Raw genomic sequence first — 13615 nt, forward strand, 5'->3', positions numbered from 1 at the left:
TCTGAATGAGCACAAGGTTTTTACACCAGTAGCAGCGCCTGAGGGGGCAAAGATTGTAGGCTGCAGGTGGGTGTACAAACTTAAACCTCTGGTGACAGGAGAGTACAAATACAAAGCTCGTTTAGTGGCTCAAGGATACTCTCAGAGGCCTGGAAAAGATTATGACGAGACTTTTTCCCCTACTGCTAAGGGGGACAGTGTAAGGCTGATTTTAACGCTTGGAGCAAAGAGAAAACTCCTGTTAAACCATTTTGATATCCAGACTGCATATTTACATGCATCAATATCAGAAGACCTGTATCTAGCCGAACCGCCTGGTTATGAGACAGGTTCCAATAGAGTGTTGAAATTAAACAAAGCTCTATATGGTCTCAAACAGGCTGCAAGATCTTGGAACAAATGTTTCCATGAGGCCTTAGTGTCATTTGGTTTCAAGCAGAGTACAGCTGACAATTGTGTTTATGTACGTGGTACAGGCAGTGATCAAGAGTTTTGTCTGATTTATGTAGATGATGTATTGTATGCCTGCAAAACAGATAAACAAACTAAAAGGTTTGCCAAGCAATTGTCCAGTAAGTTTAAAGTGAAAGACTTAGGCCCGGTTAGGACATATCTAGGGTTGGAAGTGTGCTGGGCCCAAGATGGCAGCTGCCTAATTAGTCAGCAGAACAAAGTTAAACAACTACTGACTACATACAGGATGCAGGATTGCAAAGGGGCAGTGGTGCCTATGGATCCAGGTTTCATAAAAACACTTCATATAGATGAGAGTCCTGAATTTGAACATCCTGATGTATATCATTCTGTAATTGGAAGTTTATTGTATCTAGCACAGTGGTCCAGACCTGATATTAGCTATGCAGTAGGCATATTAAGTAGATTGGTCTCAAAACCCACACTAAATGCCTGGAAAGGGGTAAAACAAGTTCTGAGATACCTCAAACAGACAATTGGCTATATGTTACAATTAAATTCTTCAGAGGATGAAATGTTGAGTTGCTACTGTGATAGTGACTGGGGAAATTTGCCGGATAGAAAATCTGTCACAGGACTGGTCATAATGGTCGGTGGAGCTTTAATCAGCTGGCGGTCACGCAAGCAAGACGTTGTAAGTGTGTCATCAACGGAATCAGAGTACGCCGCGTTGAGTGAATTGTGCAACGAGGTGATTTATTTCAAGCATTTGTTAACAGATTTAAATGTAAATTGTGGAGAACCAGTACAAGTTTACATTGATAATCAAGCTTGTATAACCTTAAGTAAAACAGAGGGTTTCAAATCGCGTTCCAAACATATCTCTGTAAAATACCACAATGTGCGTTGCTGTGTACAAGACAATATAATCACCTGTACTTATGTATCAAGTGAAGAAAATGTAGCAGATGTGTTAACTAAACCATTGGCAAAGGTAAAGAACAAACGAATGTGCAAGGGTTTAGGTTTGCTGGAAAAATAATCTCCTACATAGGTGTATTTGATGTTAATTGTCCAGCAGAATCTGTGAGGGGGTGTTGAGTTTCTGTTAATTGGTTCTCATGGGAAACTTACAGATTCTGGCTTCACACAATTAACTCAAGGCAGTGTCAATTTACTCTTGGCAGAAAGCCAAGGTCAGCTTGACCTAGAAACCTACTCTGATTGGTTAACGACCAGCACTCAACTCTGTTATCTAGGGATTGCTAGCACAGTGTGATGTGTGGGGTGTGTTAGGAGTAGGAGTGCTGTGTGTGGTTAAGAGAGAGAGAGAGAAAGAAAGGATTTATTTTGCTTTGTTTTGTATGCAGAAACTCTGCTGGTTTTATTTTTCCTTTTAATAAATCCTGTAAATAGTTATTCTGAGTCTAGCTGACTAGTCATTTCCACCTCAACTAGCTTCTTCGCTGTGCAGGAAAACTCTGCTACGTTTGGGCTAAAGCCATTAGTGCTATGCCTGACACTTCAAAGTTCCATGAGAATTTCTGTCTGCATGTGCAGACAGGAATTTGGAAAATGGCCTGAGGTCTGGTGGGATGCTTTTGATGTCCATGATGTATCTTTTAGAATGCCAAAGCAGACATCTAGCTTTACATTAACCTAAATAAACTACCAGTTGACATTCGCAGTCTGAACACATCTCATAAATCCTCAATCTACATAAAACCAGCTCAGCCCTAAGGTTGTCAGCTTCATCATTCTGGAATAAATAACTTGAATACTATTGCACTGGAAAGCCCCTTTCCATCAAAGAGGTACCATTCTGTAGCACAGCACAGGAGTGAATTAGCATAGGTTTAAGTGCAGATCAAGTGGTCTGCGATTTGCTACAGTGGTGCATGTTTGCCTATGAAAATATAGCGTGGCATTTACAAAATATTTTTTTATTAAGATTACCTGTTAATAATATTTGATCCCCATTTGGTGCTTCCTCTTGGTCCTAGTTTAGCACTTGCATATGTTCTCCTTCTCGTTGCAGAAATTGTGCCTGAAAAGGCTTCACAGCCAACAGATGGCTGCCCTCCCCCCACCCAGCCAATGGAAAAACAACTGAAAGTCAGCAATGGCATTCTGCAGTTAAATCAAATTTATTTGTGGGGGGAAAACCCAGCGTCTGCAAAACAAAACAAGCAAACCCCTATAGTACACATACGACATGAGTCATACGTTGGCAAATAGTTTACTAGCCTGCAGCTGCAATTCTAACTCAATTTACTGGGGAGTAAGCCCCATTGAACTCAACGAGGCTTACTTCAGTGTTGACACAGGACTGCAGGGTGAGAAGGAGAGCAAGGCACAAGTGATAATTGGCTTACTAGGTTTCACGTATAATAAATGTTTTCATCCGCCAAATTCAGGTCACCTCCACACCATATATTTAAAGCACATGACTTCCTCCAAAGAGTCCTGGGAACTGTAGTATACCCCTCACAAAGCTGCAATTCCCAGCACCCTTAACAAAATATCATTAGTGATTACTGGATTATTTGGCGAAAGCCATGTGCTTTAAATGAATGGATGATGATGATGATGAGTATTATTATTCCACTGTATACCCCGCAGGTCTCAGGGCAGTTCGCAGGATAAAATCACAATATAAAAACACAGAATCCATAATCAAAATAAGAACAGAAACAACGAAATTCTCTCCACCCACCCCTGCGAGATGTAACATGAGACCATAGTTAGTGATTTGTAAGTGTACAGTCATACCTCGGGATAAATACGCTTCAGGTTGAGCGCTTTCAGGTTGCGCTCTGCGGTGACCCGGAAGTAACGGAGTGCGTTACTTCCGGGTTTCGCCGCATGTGCAGACGGTCAAAATGACGTCACACACATGCGCGGAAGTGGTGAAACATGACCTGCGCATGCGCAGACGCATCTTACGTTCTGTTCAGAATGCGAACCGGGCTCCGGAACAGATCCCATTCGCATCCTGAGGTACCACTGTACTTGGAAGCCCTAGAGCAGTACAGTCATACCTTGGGTTGAAGTAGCTTCGGGTTAAGCATTTTTGGGTTGCGCTCCACGGCGACCTGGCAGTAATGGAGCGCATTACTCCCGGGTTTTGCCGCTCACGCATGCGCAGACGCTCAAAATGACATCACGCGCATGCACAGAAGCGGCGAGTCATGGCCCAGGTTGCGTTCACTTCAGGATGCAAACGGGGCTCCGGAATGGATCCCGTTCGCATACAGAGGTACCACTGTAGTCAGACTCAACACACACTGAAACATTTCATTTTTCAATTTTTATTTCATAAAATGTATACAGTGGAAGCTCGGGTTAAGTACTTAATTCGTTCCGGAGGTCCGTACTTAACCTGAAACTGTTCTTAAGCTGAAGCACCACTTTAGCTAAAGGGGCCTCCCGCTGCTGCCGCGCCACCAGAACACGATTTTTGTTCTCATCCTGAAGCAAAGTTCTTAACCTGGAGCACTATTTCTGGGTTATCAGAGTCTGTAACCTGAAGTGTATGTAACCCGAGGTACCACTGTACACCGCTTGATTGTGAAAAACCTCAGAGCAGTTTACAGAAAGATAAAGAAACCAAGGTGGTGGTGGGAAATACAACCATACTTAAAAACATACAAAAGTTAAAATACTAAAACAGATTTAAATTACCTCAACTTTCTAAGCTTGCCGAAACAATAATGTTTTTAGCAGGCGCCACAATGAGTACAGTGAAGGCGCCTTCTTGATAACAATAGGCAGGGAGTTCCACAGTGTAGGTGCTGCCACACTAAATGCATCCACAGAGGCATTCTGTGTGGTATCGTGGTTAACGTGTCGGACTTGGATGGAGGAGAACTGGATTCTCTGCCATAAGGTTTGTTGAGCAGTCTGGGCAAGTCTCACTGTCTCTTGACTTAACCTACTACCTCGTAGGGTTTCTACAAAATTACAGAACTCCCTGGCTTGCTTGGAGAATAAAAACAAATCAACCAGAAAATGATCTGAAGGCAAGTAATGCTGTTCTACTACTGAAGCTAAGCAGGTCTGACCTTGTAAGCTGCTTGAATGGAAGACCGCCTGCCTGGAAACCAGGCATAAGCTGGGCTGAGCTCCTTAGAGGAAGAGAGGGGTGTAAGTATAGCCAGAGTTCCAGCTTTCTAATTTTCAACGCAACAGACCCGTTTTGGGCTTGTAGCTGAACCAGGTGTTGAAATAACCAAAAGAACTTACAGTGGTGCCCCGCAAGACGAACGCCTCGCAAAACGAAAAACTCGCAAGACGAAAGAGTTTTCCGTTTTGGAGGTGCTTCGCAAAACGAATTTCCCTATGGGCTTGCTTCGCAAGAAGAAAGCCCATAGGGAAATCTCCGCCGGCCTTCAGAAGAGGTCCTGGACCTCTTCTGAAGGCCAGCGGGGGGCAAAAGTCTTTGCTCCCCCCCCGCCTGCCTTCCCGGGATAGCGGAGAAGCGCAGCGCGTTTCTCCGCTATCCCGATGGCTTTTGAAGGCAGGCGGGGGGGGAGCAAAGACTTTGGCCCACCGCCGGCCTTCAGAAGAGGTCCTGGACCTCTTCTGAAGGCCGGCGGGGGGCAAAAGTCTTTGCTCCCCCCACCTGCCTTCCCGGGACAGCGGAGACTTCTCCGCTGTCCCAGGCGATCTGAAAATGCTGGCGGGCGGCAGCGCAGCGTTCGCTGCCCCCCGCCAGCATTTTCAGATCACCCCGGGACAGCGGAGAAGTCTCCGCTGTCCCGGGAGCTTTTAAAATGCTGGAGGGCGGCAGCGAAGCGTTCGCTGCCGCCGGCCAGCATTTTCAGATCGCCCCGGGACAGCGGAGAAGTCTCCACTGTCCGGGGGCTTTTAAAATGCTGGCGGGCGGCAGCGCAGCGTTTGCTGCCGCCCGCCAGCATTTTCAGATCGCCCCGGGACAGCGGAGAAGCCCTTGCCCCCCCCCCCAGCCTTCAGAAGAGGTCGGGGGACAGACTGTCCCCGGACCTGGTCTGAAGGCGGTTTCCCTAGGAACGCATTGATTGATTTTCAATGCATTCCTATGGGAAACCATGCTTCGCAAGACGAAAAACTCGCAAGAAGAAAAAACTTGCGGAACAAATTAATTTCGTCTTGCGAGGCACCACTGTAATGGAAAGCTATGTTAGTGTCTGCATTTGCAGGGCTGTTACGCAGGTTCCTTCTCCTGCCAACCTAGCAGTTCGAAAGCACGTCAAAGTGCAAGTAGATAAATAGGTACCGCTCCAGCAGGAAGGTAAACGCCATTTCCGTGTGCTGCTCTGGTTCGCCAGAAGCAGCTTAGTCATGCTGGCTACATGACCCAGAAGCTGTATGCCGGCTCCCTCGGCCAGTAAAGCAAGATGAGTGCTGTAACCTCAGAGTCGGTCACGACTGGACCTAATGGTAAGGGGTCCCTTTACCTGTCCTAGGTACTTGGGGACGCAGGTGGCGCTGTGGATTAAACCACAGAGCCTAGGACTTGCCGATCAGAAGGTTGGTGGCTTGAATCCCCGCGACGGGATGAGCTCCCATTGCTTGGTCCCTGCTCCAGCCAACCTAGCAGTTCGAAAGCACGTCAAGTGCAAGTAGACAAATAGGTACCGCTCTGGTAAACAGATAGGTAGTAGACAAATAGGTACCGCTCTGGTAAACAGCGTTTTCGTGCGCTGCTCTGGTTCGCCAGAAGCGGCTTAGTCATGCTGGCCACATGACCCGGAGGCTGTATGCCAGCTCCCTTGGCCAATAAAGCAAGATGAGTGCCGCAACCCCAGAGTCTTTCACGACTGGACCTAATGGTCAGGGTTCCATTTACCTTTACCTTTATGCAAGTTCCTTAGTGTGTCCTCCACTCTGAGCTTGAGTTTGCAGTAACAATGTGGGCCAGGCTTCTGATGCCTGCATTGTGATTCGCTGCCCTGGCACAGAACAGCCAATCAAGCACAAGGTGGGTGTCGCCAAGTGTCGCTGGCAATTATGTAAAAACCTGAAGGTGTTAAAAAGTCATAACGTAAACAAGTTCGTAGGAGTAATATCTAACTTTAATAAGCCAAAATGAATAGAAATATTTTCTGGCTCACAAGCATATCTAAGTGGGTTTTTCATCCAGTTAATGAGATTGACCTTATAATATTGTTATCCCAGCTTCCCACTGCTTTATCACATTGCATGTAGATAAGTTTCCAGGGACAATGTTATTATTCTTATTGATACACTTCATAAAGCAGTAGAGGATTAACTGAAATGCCTTTGGTATAGCATCACCCAGGTCTTACAGTTATGCAATCAATTATTTAATTATATCTTTCTGGGTAGATGAGTTGCACATAGTTACATTTTAGCCTAATATTTTTCCATTTGTATAGGCAAATGATGCCATTTGAGACAGCATCAATTAAAAAAAGCAAGTTTTTGCTAATGACTGTTTACATAACAGCACAGTACAGGAAGAAGGGGAAAAATATTAGATACAGTGGAAGCCAGCCATGCATGGCAATGCAATAATCCATCAGGCATGTGGGCTTAATAAAAAGCCAGTCAGACTCACATATAGGTCAGACTCATTTTAACATTTCCAAAATCAGAGTCAAGCAGACATAGAGCAAAGATGCTCTCAGAAAGAGTGAAGCGTGCTCAGCAATACTTTTCTAAGAATCAGTTTGTAAAAAGATGCACACACTTTCTGTGGGGAATTGCAGTCAAACATAACTGTATATGAGTGCTAGTTGATGCATGAAGGGGTTAAGACCACAGAGCTGCATTGCTAGACTCAGGTCATTGCCCCTTTACCTTTGGTGAGGGAGGGAGGAAGGCTTCTTCTCTTCCCTTTCCTCTCTCTTTCTGCCATGTAATTGAGCAGGAAAAACATGTCTGAGGTTGCTCCAAACTTCTGCTTTGTGCTGCACCTGAAAGCACTATCTGTACGCTACAAGTGTATTTGGGGGGCTCTATGCACATACCACATACATGCACAGAGTTCCTCCTCACAAGTGGGTAGGTAAAAAGGTAAGGTAAAGGACACCTGGACGGTTAAGTTCAGTCAAAGGTGACTATGGGGTTGTGGCGCTCATCTCGCTTACAGGCCGAGGGAGCCGGCATTTGTCCACAGACAGCTTTCTGGGTCATGTGGCCAGCATGACTAAACCACTTCTGGTGCAATGGAATACCTTGATGGAATCCAGAGCACATGGAAACTTTGTTTACCTTCCCACCGCAGTGGTTCCTATTTATCTACTTGCACTGGCGTGCTTCCAATCTGCTAAGTTGGCAGAAGCTGGGACAGAGGAACAGGAGCTCACCCCATTGCGGGGGTTCAAACCGCCAACCTTCTGATTGGCAAGCCCAAGAGGCTCTGTGGTTTAGACCACAGTGCCACCCGCTTCTGGGGTATCATGATTGGGCCAGGGCTTCCCTTTCTGTGGAAGACATGAATGCCATAGAGCTTCTTTTGACATACTTCAAAGTAAGAGCCCTATAATACTTATTTCTGCATCTAAGCTTATTAAACTGAGACCTGAACATCTAAGTGCAGCAACAGTATACAGTCAAACCTCAGCTCCCGAACGCCTCTGTTTTGGAATGTTTCTCGAATGCTGAAAACCTGGAAGTAGATGCTCCAGTTTTTGAACGTTTTTCAGAAGCTGAATGTCCAACGTGGCTTCCGTAGGAGCGCAGGAGGCTCTTGCAGCCAATCGGAAGCCACGCCTTGGTTGCTGAACATTTCGGAAGCCCAACAGGCTTCCAGAATGGATTACGTTCGACAACCAAGGTTTGACTGTATTGTTGTCATCCATCTGTCTTGAGAAACAATGGAGTACACCTCTGAAGGTGGAGTCAAACCACTGCGTTAGCAGCACTGAAGAGACCTCTTCGGGGCATTGTGTATGGAGGTCCTGGGCTGCCCAGATGACAAGACTCCCCTCTTGGCCTCGCTGATATGGTCCAAAGGAAAGCAGATCAATACGTTTGGCACCAGCCTGGCTGCAGGAGTTGCTGGAAGGAGGAGTACAAGGCACCATCCAACTGTCTTGGGGACTCCACTCTAGATTTGTGTAGGGTTTACTCCTTAGCCTTTTCTTTTCCCAAGGGGTCCCACAAGCCAGTGGAGGTTAAGGGTAAGAGTTTCCCTTCTCCTAGGTGGGCTACCTTCCCTAGTTGACAAGCCGTCACTTCCCTCTACAGCATGTGTAAAAACAACCTTCTTAACCGTTGGATCCACTATAAGTCTCGTCTGCTCAATCCGCTAGAGCCAGTCTTTACACGCAGGGGAAATGCCTATCTCACAGAGGGTTTGAGACCCATCGGAATACCCTCACCTGGTTTAGCTGGCCAGTCAAAGCCATTCCTGGGGTGTGGTCGCTGTTGCATGATGACAGCTTCTAGGAGCCAGAGCTGAGTGCAGGGTGGGGATCAAAGGTGGACAAACTACTCCAGAAGGAGCAATATGTGTCAACACCAAAGGTACTCCTTCTCCCCTAACTCCCCAGTATATGCACCTCAGTTATAACCTTCATGAAGTTGCTCTCCTCTCATTGCTCTTGCACGTAGAATCAAGACTGCCCTTAATAAATCTGGTACACTCAGAATACAGTGGTACCTCGGGTTAAGTACTTAATTCGTTCCAGAGGTCCGTACTTAACCTGAAACTGTTCATAACCTGAAGCACCACTTTAGCTAATGGGGCCTCCTGCTGCCGCCGCGCTGCCGGAGCCCGATTTCTGTTCTTATCCTGAAGCAAGTTCTTAACCTGAAACACTATTTCTAGGTTAGCAGAGTGTGTAACCTGAAACGTATGTAATCTGAACCGTATGCAACCCGAGGTACCACTATAGTAGCATTCGATTTCTAACAAGAATCAAGCAGTCATTGCTTGTTTATTAAGAGGCACAAACATGGACTTCTGCCGCTATATATGTTCAATATGGGTAACTGGGCATTAGCGGCAGCTGTGTTAAATAGAGCTGGATAAAGTAGGAGCCTAAAAGTCATACTTCTTAATGTGATGTGTAGGACTTTGGGACTCATTTACTGTGAGATCCCTCAAAGCTGCAGGAGTCAATCTGGGAGCTCCAGGCAAAGTAGTACAGTAGACAAGTCCCACTTTTCACATTACAGCAGAAGCTGAGAGAACTGAAGCGGTTGTCATCCATGCCTCATTTTCCTACTCCTATGCACATACTGGCTCAAAAGCAAACCGAAAATGGCTTTGCCTCTCTCTCTCTCTCTCTCTCTCTCTCTATCTCTCTCTCTCTCTCTCTCTCTCTCACACACACACACACACACACACACACACAGAGCGCGAAGGGTAGAATACAGTTCAGTGCACAAATTATGTGATGCAAACCTCAAGAACAAAACAAGTTGCCTGCAGGGAAGCAGCAGCGTTCAGAATTCCTGCAGTTTAATAAAAATGTCACACAACGGGGTAAGTGGACTCGGTCTCTCTTTTACCCTGACCACCTGCTGGAAAAGCAGCTTTGCTTACTGCTTCATTATCCAGGCTGTTGCTTTTGCCAGTATCGGTCTGGTCTGTGTCCTGCAGGACTGCTCTAGTCCAGGGTGGTTTTGTGGTTGGGGGGGGGGGAGTAACGTTATTAGGTTTTCCAAGTTCCCTTACTCGGAAGCCCTTTTCTTAAGCAGTGCTGTCATGCCCCTCTTATGTTCTTTCGTTTTGGCTTTTAGGCTTATTTCCAAACTGGGTCTCTCTCTCTCTCTCTCTCTCTCTCTCTCTCTCTCTCTCTCTCTCTCTCTCTCTGTGTGTGTGTGTGTGTGTGTGTGTGCTGCACTTGTTTGACTGCTGAGAATCTTATCTCAGTACAAGACTGTCCTCCCTGAAACAGTTGCAGGTGCCAAGGCTGGGCCCTCTTTTGAGGCTTTTGTCCAGCTGTAAGATTTGGGGTTCACCAAGATGCAACCACACAGCTCTAGTTATAGGAATTGCAATTTCCCCTACAGACTAAGAGAACTAAATTTTCTTTATTTAGCTATCAGGCTCGGTTCAAGGTGCTGGTATTGGTGTCCAAAGCTTTATTTCAGGGTTTCGCAAACTTGGGTCTCCAGCTGTTTTGGGACTACAGTTCCCAGCATCCCTACCCACTGGTCCTGCTAGCTAGGGATGATGGGAGTTGTAGTCCAAAAACAGCTTGAGAACCACGTTTGGGAAACCCTGCTCTATACCATTTGGAACCAGGATACAGTACCTAAAAGATCATCTCATCCAATACATAACCCCACTTGATCAGTGCATTTTGCGAGAGGGCATCCTGCAGACACTACCCTATCCAGGAGGTCTGGCATGACGTCAGAATTGGGCCTTTAATGTGGCAGCACCTCCCCTTTGGAACTCCCTCCTAAAAAAAAGGTAAAGGACACCTGGACGGTTAAGTCCAGTCAAAGGTAACTATGGAGTTGCGGCGCTCATTTCGCTTCAGGCTGAGGGAGCCGGTGTTTGTCCACAGACAGCTTTCCAGGTCATGTGGCCAGCATGACTAAACAGCTTCTGGCACAATGGAACACCGTGACGGAATCCAGAGCACAAGGAAACGCCCTTTACCTTCCTGCCACAGCGGAACCTATTTATCTACTTGCACTGGTGTGCTTTCAAACTGCTAGGTTGGCAGGAGCTGGGACAGAGCAACGGCAGCTCACCCCGTCATGGAGATTCATACCGCCAATCTTCTGATCGACAAGCCCAAGAGGCTCAGTGGTTTAGATCACAGCGCCACCCGCAACCCTTTGGAACTCCCTCCTATTATATATCAGACAGATGCCTTTTTAGCATATGCTAAAGACATTCCTCCTTCAATAAGCTTTCTTTATTCCAGCTGGTATCAGCATTGAATTGATTTTATTGTGTGAGCTGCTTTAATCTCTTTTTCTGTATGTGCATATGCACTTTTTTATTAAAATATGCTTTTATATGTTTTAACTGCTTTTATCTATGGAACCGTTTTATATATTTTTATTATACAGGTGTCCCGCCCCCCCCCCACTTATGTGGGAGTTATGTCCCAGGCTTCCGTGCACATAAGTGAAAATTGTGCAAGTGGGAAGCACCCTCTAAGCATGTGGTTTTTTCCTGCTCTCTCTCTCTCTCTCTCTCTACATTTGAGATGAAGCTCTGGGATTGGCTGGAAAATCACTAGCTGCTGCGCTACCACACGTGTCAGCTACTAGGCAGGGAGGCTGAGCAGCCTAAACAGAGCTCTGCTGCATCTATTGCCTCTTTGGGGCTTCCTCTACCCTCACTGAAGTTCTCTTCAAGGTCCAGGGAAGGTCTCCTTATGAGCCACGAGGACTCTCCAACTCTCCCTTGCCATTTCCTGGTTTTTAATCTAACTATTCATTTATTTCCCAGCACCACACATATATGCAGTCACACATGAATGTAAGTAGGTGGACATCACGGCCTAGGACCCTTGTACCTATGGGACCGCCTCTCCCGGTATGCCCACAGAGAGCCTCAAGGTCCATAAATAGCAACACCCTAGTGGTCCCGGGCCCTAAGGAAGTTAGATTAGCTTCAACCAGAGCCAGGGCCTTTTCAACACTGGCTCTGGCCTGGTAGAATGCTCTGCCTCATGAGACCAGGGCCCTGCAGGATCTGATTTCTTTCCACAGGGCCTGTAAGACAGAGTTGTTCCACCTGGTCTTTGGCTTGGAGCCAATTTGATTCCCTCCCCCTCTTTTTTCTTTCTCCTCCTGTGATGAGGCTGCATTTTAATATTTTAATGTTTCAATATTTTAATCTTGTTTTTAAATTGTATTCATTCAACTTGTTTTTATTATTGCTTGTTAGCCACCCTGAGCCCGGCCTTGGCTGGGGAGGGCGGGGTATAAATAAAAATTATTATTATTATTAGTATTAGTATTAGTATTAGTATTATTAGTATTGTAAATTGCTTTGGGAAGAGATCGATTAAATAACTTAACAATTTACTTAGCAGTAGCTTGTAAGATACAGGCGAAACACCGTTCCTCTTGAGTTACAAATTAAAATAGGAAATGCACAAAGCACTGCTGTGTTCTAGGGATACTGCAACTGTATGAAGAGGTCACATCGTCTGAACAGAATTCTCCCAGAGAGATGGATACCATTTCTGAAGCTTTGTGTTATGCCATGTCATACTAAATTAACTAAAGGCAGCTTGCTCCAGGGCCAGCCGATTCGCCTGCTTATTGGTGCTCATGCAAATTAAAGGAAAACCGAGACATCCTTCCATGACTAACTGCCTGGTCTGAGGATCTGCTGTTCCTGTGGTAGTGCTGCTGTGTTCTCATTTCCACATTGGCTTTAATTAGTATGCATCCAGCTCTCTGCAAATATTGGCATCCCCTTGCTTAAGGCAAGGAAAGGGTAAAAAGAGCAAGCAGCAACTAGCTTATTAAGCAAACAAATCCAGCATGCAGCTAGCTAGCCAGACTGATTATTAGTGGCTTCAAGCTGATGTTTGTGGATCGAGGGCCCGACCCCCGCTATGTGAAATAAACACACGAGGACACGTGATATAAGGTTAATGGGCAAGAAAAGGCCACAACTTTATTGATTACAGCAGTGAAAAGGTATTGGCTTAGGCACTGGATGACTAAAGGAGGTGGGTTTATTCACCAGTAGGTGGAGCCTGTTGATGCTAATCCAACTATAGGCTCACCCCTGATGTCACCGAGGGTCGTGCCATGGCCTCCCGCCAAGCAGGCATCGGACGGAATACACGACCGCCAGATTCCTTTAACGGAATAACCCACGGTAGATAGCATAGGCGATGGCCACACCTAGCCCTTGACACATCACAACACATGAATCCAATGCCTAACCTACCCACCAATACCATAAAAGTTGTGACAATTGCTACGAGGTAGGCAAAAAAACCAATAAGCCTAATGCCAAATGGAAAAATTCCTACCAGGCCCCCCAGACAACCGGGGCGACCAACCTAAGGTCCATAGCAAGGCCAAAAACCTAGACCCTGAGCTAAATGGGAGTGGAGGGTGGGTGACTCGCTGAGGGATGACGACGACTGAGGAGGAGGTGGAGCTGGCACCGCAGCATTAAGCTGCTAAACACGCCCCTCGGAGGCATCTGGTTGGCTGCCTCCGGTGGGCGTGGGCGCCAGCCAGGTGAGGAGGGGCGGGGGCTAAGGCCCCCTGCCAGGGGCGGAGCTCGGGCTCCCGCCCACAACCACTCCCC

This window comes from Podarcis raffonei, chromosome 1 (assembly GCF_027172205.1).
Source record: "Podarcis raffonei isolate rPodRaf1 chromosome 1, rPodRaf1.pri, whole genome shotgun sequence".
Classification (NCBI taxonomy): domain Eukaryota; kingdom Metazoa; phylum Chordata; class Lepidosauria; order Squamata; family Lacertidae; genus Podarcis; species Podarcis raffonei.